The sequence below is a fragment of the Dipteris shenzhenensis genome, chromosome 16 (assembly GCF_047967505.1).
Source record: "Dipteris shenzhenensis isolate YYH24624 ecotype China chromosome 16, Dip_SZ_1.0, whole genome shotgun sequence".
NCBI lineage: Eukaryota > Viridiplantae > Streptophyta > Polypodiopsida > Gleicheniales > Dipteridaceae > Dipteris > Dipteris shenzhenensis.
In genome coordinates, this window is record NC_141611.1 from 47,826,345 (window position 1) to 47,837,376 (window position 11,032).

Below are 11,032 nucleotides of genomic sequence, written 5' to 3' on the forward strand. Positions count from 1 at the left end.
AAACTATCATCGTTAAGTAGTGATCTAGAACATTGATTTCTAGCATGATGCATTGTGCCCAAAGCATGTTCAAGAGTCCCATAAATTGCTTCATGATTCATGGATGATGAACTTGACAGTAAATTCTCTGGTGTACTTGGTGTTGTAAACATGTTTATATTAGTGCCCAATGATGTAGAAGGTAATAAGAAAGATGTCATTTTTGTATTTTTCTCCAGAGCTTGAACTTTCTTCTTTCTTCCCATGATAAGTACCTGTTTAAAAAATTGTCTTTATTAGTTGAGCATAAAATAGAACATAATTTCTTTTCTCTAAACACATGCTGAAAAAATAGCATAATAATTCTTATCCTTATAAAATTATGTGCACTTCAAGTGCGTTGCAAATCAAGTATAACACATCTTCCGAGAGAAAAAATACTTTAATTTATTTTCATACAAATCTACTATATGAATACAAAATGAATACAAGTCCACCACATGAATACAACAACAAGATATTGCTAGCTTCAAAGCAACATTCATCTTATCAAGGGGCCGCATTGCTAGACTTGCATTACATCCAAAGCAACATTTAAAGGTAGACTGAGTATATTTTCTATGTTGCTAGCTTCAACACAACATTCATCTCATCAAGGGGCTGCATTGCTAGACTTGCATTACATCCAAATGTTGATAGAATACTATAGGTATCCATAAGTGCTATTCTCTCTATAGAATTCTCAGTCATCATATTTTCAAAGGCATGTTTTTTAATACACTTTAATAGTGCACTATCAGGCATGTGGCGAGACTGTTCAAAATACCCAACTGCATCTTCCCAAAACTGTATAATCTCTGTAATTATCCATCCTAATGCATATATGTCTGATTGAGGGCTATACACACCTCTCCTAGAAACACATTGAAGCTCAGGTGCAAACCACTTCTTTCGTGCATGCTCTTGCTCTTTCTTATGCTTCCTTTGTGTAAATTGTTGATCAGTCTCTAGAGATGTCTTCTTCATATCCTTAAAAGCTTTTCTACTCTCTGAAGAAACTAGTGCCAACCCCCAATCAATTATGCCAACTCTACATACACCATTTGCTGTGAAATCTAATAGAATGTTACCAGGATGTAAGTCTGTATGAATCCATTGACCCTTATGTAACCTTGCTAATCCAGCAATGAGTGCATGTATAATGTGGTGCACATTTGAACTAAAGTAGTTAATTTGTCTATTTGCTCCCTTGTGCATACATCTTCCAATGTTCCTTGTGCCCTTGCCTTCGTTTCCTTGCCTCTTTTTAGGACTATGTCAACATAGTGCCTAAACCTGCCTTGCTCATATGGTAAAGTTCTCATGAAGTGCATCAAGCTACCACCGTTAAAATATGGCATGATAGTCCACAAGGGCTCTTCTGGAGTTGTTGCAATAAGATGGACAAGCACAGGATGCCGAATTTGCATTTGTCCCTCCTTGCCTCTCGTGTACGATCCCCTATGTCACCCTTATATTGCTTTCTAGCATAGCATATATGCTGTAATAATCCTGGAGCACCTGTGAGTTGTACTTTGTAGACAAATCCATATGTGTCAAAACCTATCTTTTCACCAACTTGGATCTCATTTTCAGTTATGTACATCATGAAGGACACATTGCTTATATGACTTGCCCTGATCTGTAGCTTTTGAGAATCACTACCTTGCAGTTCTCACATTTTTCCATTCAAAATCCTTGCACTTTCTTCTCCTTTGGTACTTCCTCTACCCTTCCAAAAGCTAGAACTAAGGAACTTGGTCCTAGGTCGTGGTGCCTCTTAGCCCCCTACCTTGTGAGCGCAGGAACTAGACACCACTTCCTAAACCAAGCCCTTCTTTTCTGTTTGAAATCATAATACTACACTACATAAAGCATGCCAAACTAATTTCAACTTACTCTATATAATGCACCAATAAATACATTAACAAAGAAAGAGCACATCACAGACAATGATGCATATGCATATTCACAACAGAAACTTTTACAAAATAAATAAGCATACATTTCTTCAGCTTGTCAACTAGATCTAAGAAACTTGGTCCTAGGTCATGGTGCCTCTTAGCCCCCTGCCTTGTGAGTGCAGGAACTAGACACCACTTCCCGAACCAAGCCCTTCTTTTACAAAATACATTAAAAAAGAAAGAGCACATCATAGACAATGATGCATATGCATATTCACAATAGAAACTAGACACCAAGCCAGGAACCAGGCACCACTTCCTGAACCAAGCCCTTCTTTCATGTTTGAAAGCATAATACTACACTATATAAATCATGCCAAACCAATTGCAACTTACATTATACAAAGGACCAATAAATACATTAAAAAAGAAAGAGCACATCACATCATGCATACCAGACCATGATGCATGTGCATATCCACAACAGAAACTTTTAAAAAATAAATAAGCATATTTTTATTCAGGTTGTCAGCTAGATCTATCCATTGAGTTGTCTCACCAATGTTGACTGGAAAATGAACTTTCCATCCACCTCTACAATGCTCCTCTTAAGGGGGGCGTTGCTTGTTTCATCCAAAATGTCATCAATTTCATGTCTAATCTCACTTAGTGCAATAGCCTCCTCACTTTCATTACTATTCTCTTCCATAGACTCTTCCTTATTACATGGCTCCACAAAGTCATCATTCTCATCAGCTTCCCCCATTTCAGCATCTAGCTTAGACCATGCAGACCCTTTATCTAGCCAAGGTTGACTACCAGGGAAATTGTAGACCATGCCAAGATGCCGAAGTGCTCTTGAGGCTAGATTGCTTAGAGACTACACATTCTAGAGTCGTAGTGACCAAGTCCTGAGCATCAGCAATGCTAAAGCTTTGGGTGGGGATAAATTGGTAGGGAGGCAGCTTAGAATGAGTAGAAGGATGTAAGAGATGACCATAAAGAGTGGTGAGGAGGGCGGTTGTCCTAGTAGCTGGGAAAGGTGATGTGTAGGGAAGGAGAAAGGATGTAAAGGATGGGACAAAGGATTGATGCAAAGGTTTGAAACATACGTCGTATCATTCCGGTGGCCATTTTGAATGTTGGGAGGGTCCCATACAAAGATGTAAGGTCTACGCTAGAATGATGGAAGAAGAGACAAACTCAGTTGGATGGAGAATAAGATTGGGTACACTAGTGCTCGTTGAGACATGTATAGAAGTAAGGGATTTGGAGGATGGAATCACTCAAATACTACGCACACACACAAATGGAAATTTATACGTACCATCCAAAAATTTATACGTACCATCCAGATATGACAGTTCAAGTAGACACTCAGACCCCTACTAAGCTGGAGGAAGGTATGCATATGCAAGATCATGCCCACTTTGATGGTGCTAAATGTGGGATTTAATAAATAGACCACGTTGGGAAACGTTGTTTCCTTATTCAAATGAAATTTGTGCGTCATCCCTCTGAATGCGCACAGCGAGATCTTTGAAGGACTTATACTCCTACACTTTAACTTGCCAATCTTGATTGGTGGGAGTGCCAAGAATGGAGAAACCCTGATATTACAGACTCCTTGCAAAAAAAATTCCATCGATTCTTAATCACATGCTGCATAAAAATAATGAAGACGAATGGAAGCTCCGCTTATAGGCTCGCCAATAAGAGCGTAAGGTGAAGTTTAAAGGAAGTAGGTATAGAGGTAGTAGGTTTCACCACAATAAAAACAAGGGGAAGAGACTACTCGAGAAATGAGCCATCGACATAGCAGCAATTCATTGAGAAACAAAAACGAAACTACATGTGCTAGTGATGAAAAGACTTGGAGAATTCTACGTACAATGAGAACCCTCGCTGTCATGCTCACAAATCAATACATTCCAGGTATCAACTATGTAGCTCAACATGATACAAGGTTTAGTGAGATCCTTGAAAAGAATAAATTAATTAAGTGCTACAATCTTTTAAAAAGAGCTCAGATGAGTGGGTCTACGGGAGGCTAGTACTCAAGCCCAGGGAGAGTTAAAGGCCCCAAACAGATGGAATCACTCAAATACTATGCACACACATAGACGGAAGAGATGGCACACAACAAGCCTAGGGTGCTCAATGGGAGCGGAGAGAGGCGCCACACAATAATGAAAAAAATCAACCAAAATAGCATCACTTGGACCTTGCAAGAGACTGATGATCGTCAACCAGCGTATGTTTGGAGAATCTCATTGCCAATGGTGATCGAGTTTGTTCGGCTCCTTCTATAGTTGCAACTGCTGGCCGACCACACAAGTCAGGTGTTATGGTGCTTCAACCTTCCTTGCCACTATTAGAGTGATGGAGGTCTCATCACTCCCGTGTTGCCATTGCTGTTGGCCGACTACTGCTTCAGCTCGGGAAACAACATGATCCTTAGGTAGAGCTTTTAGTCGGGGGCTTTGGAAATAAAGTTGAAGTGGAAATAAAGCCAACAAGTAGCACCTTTAGGTCGAGATTTAACTTGGACAACACAGGCATGCACAAATCTGCACAATCTCTGCTTGGCTAAGGTGGGAGCTTGGTAGGAGGTAACAAGTACAATATGACAGGAGCTTGAGGAAGAATAGAGGAGGCAAGTACAAACGAACAAGATCAGCTTGATGTGGATAAGGGATGAGCGGTCTCCCAAACATCTCTCATTTCTCTAAAGACCTCTACCTCATTTGGGGGCAATGGATTTTCCCGCCTCCCCTTGAATTTTTTCCCCAACCATGGACTAACTAACTTGTCCATGACTCTACCTGGTGTGAAAGTGCTTGGGCCTCTATTGCTCTTTTGGATTTTGGACACAAAAAATCATCTAAATACAATAAAAAGGATAAAGAACTACTTAAAATTAACTTTAAGTACGCTTATGCAGATAAGAACATAATTGTATCATTGCTTACAAAGCTATTTCTATTTGTTATTTTACTCATTTACTCATATGCTTTTCCAAAGTCTATTTAAAACTTCTTCTTCCCTTTTTTCTTTTTCTTTGCTTTATTTGAATTTATAAGATTTATTTATTTTAAATGATCTCTGTAAATGGATGGCTCTATCGCCCTATTGCCCATTGTGTAATGTCGAGATGGAAAACCCCTATCACTTCTTTTGGTAGTGTGCGATTACTAGAGCTCTATGGGGCAAGGTGGTGCGAGGATGGCTCGTAGAGGGAATATTGTTGTGCGTCTCAAATAAATGAACATGTTGGGTGATAGGGGGAAGTCAAACGATGTTTAAGTTCATATGTGGAGCATAATTAGGAGTATTGTCGTTCAAGACATTTGGCTTTATAGAAACATAGTTGTTTTTCATCATTGCAGGCCCCCTGAATATTTCTTCCAAATCATTCAAGTCGACATTTTAGAAGTGCTCTAGTACTTCAGTACCTTAGAGTGCTTGCAAAGGTGCTCAAGGATTCTATGTTACTAAAGCTTTCCAAGCTGTCTGTAATAGTCTATTTCAAGTTTAATAAAACTTATCTATCTTTCATGCAAAAAACAATTAAAAATTGATCTATGCTCTTTCAATTTGATGACATTTACTTGACTCTTACTCCTTGGGTGATGTTCTTCCTTAGGCCCTCTTCTTTTCTCAATTTGCTAAGGGGACTATCTTTCTTGAGAAGTGGAGAGGATACTCTTTTTCTCAAAGTCTAGCATAGGCTTGATGTGGCATTTTCTGCCTCACACTTATTCTTGTTGAGCAATTTTTTGACCTCATCGAGGTATTTTGTCTTTCATGCTATGTAGGATTTACTATGGCCATGAGCATTTGCTCTTAGATTTGTTTTCATTGAAAAAAGAAATTGATCTACAAGACTATCCCCATTCGAGATTTTGTATGGGACTAGCCCAAAGATAAGTGCAAAATTATGGGACGAGAGAAGAGAAACAAATTGCAATAGCTTTTTGTTTTCTTAAAAAAATAGAGCTACTAGTAACATGTAGGTTAGATTGAAGGTTGCCTACATAATCTAGAAATATATTTAATCCATTCTAGTGAATTGATGTTTATATATTTATATTGCTTCTCACTTGATAAATCATCTACATCTACCATACATGCAATGTCACACGCATAACGGCGACAAAAGGGATACTACCCTAAACCTACAAAGCATTGGAGCTCTATACTTTAATGGTAGACTTTAAACATTTGAAAAAAAATGGCCGGATGGCCCCAGGTGTGAGTAGGCGTGACTTTTGGCCAAATGGGGTCTGCCATCGGGCCATTTTTTTTCAAATGTTTTTTGGCGGAATGTCTCTCCATGCCCCAAACACTATTCGGGACTACTATTTGGGGCATGGAGAGACATTCCCCCAAAAATAATTTGGAAAAAATGGCCAGATGGCCCCAGGTATGAGCAAGCGTGACTTTTGGCTAGACGGGGACCCTGTTTGTCATGCCTGCTCACACCTGGGGCCATCTGGCCATTTTCTTTCAAAATTTTTTTGGGGGAATGTCTCTCCATGACCCAAATACGAGTCCCCAATAGTGTTTGGGACATGGAGAGACATTCCCCCAAAAAAAATTTGGAAAAAAATGGCTAGATGGCCCTAGATGTTAGCAGGCGCGACTTTTGGCCAGATAAAAAATTTTGAAAAAAAATGGCCAGATGGCCCTAGGTGTGGCCAGGTGCAACTTTTGGGGGAATGTCTCTCCATGCCCCAAATACTAGTCCCTAATAGTGTTTTAGTGTTTACACTAAAACCAATAAGAACAAATGTCACTCTTAAACTTTTAGAGACAATTTGTCATTACAGATAATTGTTACCTTATACAAGAATCATCGATATGATACATATGTATGCACCTAATAATCTCATTTTACCTCAATTCAGTAGCATGGATATGCATGGACATGTTCTATGCTTATGGTACAATTGATCTACAAGTGTTGCTTCTTTTAGATGCTCAAATACTTTTACTTTTGGATGCTAAACATTAGGATATGATATGGATATCATTCATCGGGTCTTGATGGATATGTTAACTTTGTCCCTTCAAAAGCTTTCCACTTCTTTTAATAAATAAAATTGAACATTTTTTTCCCACCCTTGTCTTGTTTTCTTACTGAATCTTTGCATGCTTGATTTCCACATAATTTAAATTTAAAAATGATGCATTGTGTTTATTACATCCAAAATTTTGGTACATTTGAAGAAGATCTTTAAAAAATGTTATATAATTAACAAAAATTATAAAAGCAAAGTTTTTTAATACATATTCAATTATAATATCCCCTCTAACTTATATCATTCATGAGTCAAAGTTATTAATTGAATAAAAAATCAACCCTTGGTTAGGGATAGTTGAGCCTTGGTTCACCCTAGGTAAGGATTAGCTAGACCCTAGTTTCAGTGTGTGGTTACATTTTGGCCACGTGGCCATCCTATCCTCACATTGCCACCTAATAGTGCCACATCATCATCAGTGTTTCAGAGGCACAGTGTGCTTCCATCATATGCGCACACAGTCCACATCATTAGTGCATCCACATCATCATTTTGGGCCCTCTTGTGCTCAAAATTTTGCCATTCTTTCAAGGGCCGTATCTGTCTATCTAGGTGGAATTTGGAGACGCTCCAAAAACTAGAATCGCTCGCCAGCTCGTGCTCTACGCACTTGTTATATTAGATCTAACATTTGGGATTTCTCCTTTGCAGTATTTACAGAAACCTCTTCATCGGCACCACTCCTAGTCAGGTCGAATCCTCTCCGAACCCAACACAAACCAAATGGAGATAAAATCTAATTTTCTATTTTTTCAAATTGTTCGACATGTAGACTAGTTATAGGACTAGCTACCTTAGGGGAGATAATCAACAAATGCCAATCAGAAGCCTGCCCAAAAATTCTCGATTAGTTCTCGACAGTCCCTATGGAACCTATCATCGGCATTCCTATCACACATATCGACACCTGTTCCATTCTTTGACAAAGGGAAGATTCACTCTTGTTGAGTCACTTGGCACTTTGGGTTCCTGATTCAGGATAGTTGCACCATAGCACGCACATGCCACCTTGTAAAGTCACTAGTTGACTATTTTGTCATTCGGTTCTACATTACTTCTACAAACAGGCTTGTAAAGCCTCTGGCTATCACCGGCACTTGGTTGCTATTTGTATACAGGTTTCGATTCTTAGTGCACAATGGGGCAAAAACAATTGATGATGTCATATTTCTTGATCATAGTAGCAAGCTTGATGATAGTAACTATAACAATTGGAAGTTCAAAATGTTGAACATTTATCAGCTGAAGAACCTATGGGACATAGTCACAGAAGATGAAAAGAGACCCGCCGAGCCGACTTTGGCAACTCCTCTTATGGCAGATCAAGAACTAGAGCTCACAAAGCAACAGAAAGAGTGGGATACCAAGGCTCGACATGCCTTGAATATCATCAATTTCAATGTGAAGGATATGATGATCCCTCTTCTTCGTGGGCAGACCTCAACTATATTTGCTTGGAAGGCTTTGGAAAGGAGGTACAATACCAACATGTCATGTATTCTCTTGCTAGAGAATCAACTGAACAACAATCCAATGCTTCCAAATGAATCGGGTCCTGACTTCTTACTCAAATTCAAGGCCCTTGGCGATCAGCTCACATCACTTGGACACGAGATCAAACAAGAAAGACTAGTCCAGCTTGCCATCAATGGACTTGGATCCAATTATGGGCAATTTTTGACTGCATTAGTCACTCGAGATGCACCTCCAACATTTCAACTCATGTTAGACATGCTCATGTAGGAGCAATTAAGACATGGTCTCAAAACAGATTTGAAGAATCATGACACTACCTTCATAGCAAGAGGAGGTACAAGAGAGTCATATAGAGGAAAAGGTAAGAATTTTGGATGCTCTAGCAACCAAGGCAGAGGTCAGTACCAGGGTAGACAATCTCCATCTTCATCGACTCAGAGTCATGGTCCTCCTGCTCAAAGGGGGACATGGAATCTTAGAGGTAGAGGTAACTCTGGAAGAGGAGAAAAGCAAGGAAGTACTCCTACATGCGAAGGAAATTGCAAGGCTATTGTGGCATTCCAGGCCATTGGGAACCAGAATGCAGAAAGAAAGAAAGGGATTTAGGCAATGTGGGCTAGTCAAATAGGTCTCAAAACCCTCGTCAAGGAAATCATCATCAACAACAATTTGCTCACTATGCCTATGATGAAGACAACCCTCAGGACTATCAACATAAAGTACTCATATTGCAGTCTACATCTCAAACACAGAAGGATGAGGACACATGGTGGTTTGACTCTAGTGCGAGCAACCACATGACACCTAAGAAAGAATGGTTCTTTGATCTCCGTCCCAGCTAGAACCCAAGAGAGAACATCATGATGGGGGATGATACACCCCACAAAATCGAAGGGGTCGGCAGCATACCCTTGCACAGTAATGTAAGCACCGCAAGGAGTATTGGATGTTCCCACAATGGCACATAACCTTCTCTCTATTGGATAGATGACTGAGAGGATATGGAAGTCGTCTTCAACAAGTATGGATGCACCATGAGAGAGCTCAAGAGTCCCAAATCCATCATTTCTCAGGGTGTCAAGGTTGGAAGAATGTTCAAGCTTTCTTCTGCCATTTCGATCCAGGGAGCCCTAGGAGCTCATCATCAGAATCAAGATGCGTTGAGTACATTGTGGTACAAGAGGTGTCATCACCTCAACTTTAGAAGCCTTACAGCCCTAAAAAAGAAAAACATGGTACAAGGGATTCCACAGTTGTACTTTCAAAAAGATGTATGTGAGGCTTGTTGCAAGGTAAGCAACATAGACATCCCTTTTCAACATCTTTGACTCAAAGTACCAATGCTCTTCAAATCATTCATTCAAATTTATGGGGTCTGACTACTATACTGTCTCTTGGAAAGGCTTTGTACGTTATGATGTTCATCTATGACTTGGATTCACTTCCTGAAACGAAATTATGATGCATTTGACACTTTCAAAGTCTTGGTAGAAAAGTAGAGTGGCAAGCACCTAAAGATCCTATGTTGTGACAATGGAGGTGAATACAAATCCACAGAGTTCAATTCTTTTTGTAGACAGCATGGCATCACATGTTAGTTCAGATCCAAGTATACCCCTTAACAAAATGGGGTTGGTGAACAAAGAACAAGGTGATTGCAGAGTCATCTAGATGCATGCTTGATGAGAAGAATGTTCCAAGACAGTATTGGGCCGAGGCATGTGACACAGCTATGTACTGGATGAAAAGGAGTCCCATTGCATCATTGTAAGACACTTCAAAATGTGCAGCATCTCTTCACAGTGATGTATAAAACAACAAGATCATTTGTGAATGCCTTACCTTGTGACAAAGTAAAATGGACATGCTGCCTTGAATCGAGATGCTACCCCATCTAACCAAACCCAATGTTTTTTCAACTTTAGGCCTTTGGATAGTATCCATTGGTAGTGGAGCATAAAGCATTACTACATGAATAGTGTGTCATGCTATTTGTCATAGCTCTAACAAAAACACAGAGAATGCCTTTGCTGCTTCAGCATCTGAACCCTTTTGCCTGAGCGAACAAAAATTTCTACAATGCCTTCAACCAACTCTTCATACTTTGTGTGCCAATCCTCCCCAGTAGGTACTAAATTTGCAACCGTTCCTTTACTCTTATCTACACCACCTATCCCACCTCCAGAATTATTGGAACCCATCGGCCCAAGAATTATTTGCGCTTGAGGACCACTTCATGGTGTGGACCCCACACCTACACCCGCATCACCATCCGCTCTGGGTCGACATCGCTACAAAACCATCTCTCGACATGTTTGCGAAACCATTGCATCGCGCCAACATGCAAATTGTTTGTCCCATTCCGCACGGACATCTGCTTGGAGAGCATCAATAAGCAAACCCATCTGCTCCATATTGACATTAATTGTACCAAGAAAAGCCTGCAAATACTCAGCCCATCCATTGGTAGTACGTCGGTGTAGCAATTCCTCCTGAATATTAGAAACATACTCCGAATTAATTGTTGAGTGTCCTCCAAGTGTGCTTCCA